A 2,044-nucleotide genomic window follows, 5' to 3' on the forward strand; every position below is an offset into this window, starting at 1 on the left:
GAGATTCAGAGATGAGAGGAAGGGAAAAATGGATGAAGTGCAAGGGATTATTTTCATGGTAATAAAGCTATTCTTTATGATACTATAATTGTGGATATATAATACTATGTATTTGACAAAACTCCTAGAACTTCACAGCATAAACCTTAATGTATGAAAATTTAAAGGAAAATCACTTAGAAGGGGGAGAGATCCTAAAATAAAATGAATTTTTTTTTTTTTTGAGAGAGAGAGTGCTCGCATACACACACAGGTGGTGGTAGGGGAAAGGGAGAGAGAAAATCCTAAGCAGGCTCCATGCCCAGCACAGAGCCGGACACAGGGCTTGATCTCATGACCCTGAAATTGTGACCCTGTGATCATAACCTGAGCTGAAATCAAGAGTTGGACACTCAACCATCCGAACCACCCAGGCACCCCAGATTGTGACAAAATAATCTAATTGTATTACAAGTTAACAAAACAACCTCACTAATGGGGAAAATGGGGTTCATCTAAGTAACTTTGGAAATGAGTAGTCTCTAAGATTATAGTCAAAAGAAACTATCCACAGCACCATACTGTAATTGACAATATTAATTCCCACATTGGGGTTTTTTTTTTTCCCAGGGGAGAACACAAACAGTCCCCCACTATCACAAATTATGCAGTTGAGTTTCCCACATTTGGAGAAATCATTGGGGTCAGCGCATCCTGAGTGCAATGGATAAGCCTCACCCTTGGAAAACCACTTTTGTGATCATGGTATCTCCCCTGCCAGGTAAGTATGGGGGGGGTTAATTTTTGATACTGCTATACTTATATACTAGAATCAATGCATTGGAATTGAAGTAAATGGATGGTGTGTGTGGAGGGAGAGCCAGTTTTCTCACTGTTGAAATGGGAGTTTACAAATAAGCAAGGGGGGGAGGCTAGAAAGATCTATGTGGTAATGGATTAGAGCTGGAGAGAGTATGAACTTCTGTTTAGCTTAATGAATAAAGACAGTTACATATAGTAATAGTTACAGATATATGTATATACACTGGTTAGTATATATACATACACTTGATCTGTTAGCTGAGTAATGACACCCCTATCAAAAAGTACATCCACCATTCGGATCTTGGATCTTAATACTATTCTCTAATAAAAGGAACCAGGATGCTTTGGAGAAACAGCTGAATCTAGAACTGGGGCAGGAAATATCCAAGATGAAAGTGGCCTATCTTTCAGTGCGAGAAAAGAAGTACTAAAAACAAAAAATCACAATGATGAGGTATGTCAAAGGGACACAGGAGCCAATTAAAAGAGCTCCCAATGACCAAAGCTGATACAATTTAAGCAAAAACATAAAGTAGTATTGGATTATAACCCAAAATATAAAATAAATATCCATGACCCAAATGGATATAAAAAAATGACTGACTGAATAAATAAGTAGATGGTGGAGAGGAGAAAAATTCCTGTGTAGAAGAATTCCAAATAATTTATGTAGACACTCTGCCTTCATGGAAGTGAAGCATAAATCCCTACTTCTTAAGTGTGAGCTCTGTAGAGTGACTTCTTTACAAAGACTGTAGTACAGAAAGAGGGGTGATGAGAGGAAGAAACTTACAATGGAGAAACTTGACAAACACCACCTCAGCCAGGTGATCAAGGTTGCTAGAAAGTATTTTTTAAAAAGATCTATTTATTGGACAGGTAAAGCAAGATGGCAGAGGAGCAGGAGACCTGGATTTCGTCTGGTCTCAGGAACTCAGGTGGATAGGGATCAAACCATTCTGAACACCTACAAACTTAACAGGAGCTCGGAGAAAAGAATAGCAACAACTCTCTGAACAGAAAAACGACCACTTTCTGGAAGGTGGGATGTGCGGGGAAGTGAATCTGAGGCAATATTCGGGAGGATGGACGGCAGGGGAGAGGGCCTCTTTCGGCCACTTCTGGCAAGTGATAGAGCCTCAGAGCACAAAACCAGACCTTTTGGAGGTAGGCTCTGCTGAGGGACGTCGCTCCAGTGGCTGGGCGGGGGGTGGAGCCCTCGTGGGACAGTGTGGTCTCG

General features: G+C 40.7%; 1 non-coding gene across 1 annotated transcript; it reads right to left on the reverse strand.

Annotated features, from left to right (window-relative positions):
- Positions 1–606: 606 nt before the first annotated feature.
- LOC113933800 lies at positions 607–768 on the reverse strand. The gene has a single exon (XR_003523504.1). It is a non-coding gene; the product is annotated as a U1 spliceosomal RNA (small nuclear RNA).
- Positions 769–2,044: the final 1,276 nt, after the last annotated feature.

Source organism: Zalophus californianus, chromosome 10, assembly GCF_009762305.2.
Source record: "Zalophus californianus isolate mZalCal1 chromosome 10, mZalCal1.pri.v2, whole genome shotgun sequence".
Taxonomy (NCBI): Eukaryota; Metazoa; Chordata; class Mammalia; order Carnivora; family Otariidae; genus Zalophus; species Zalophus californianus.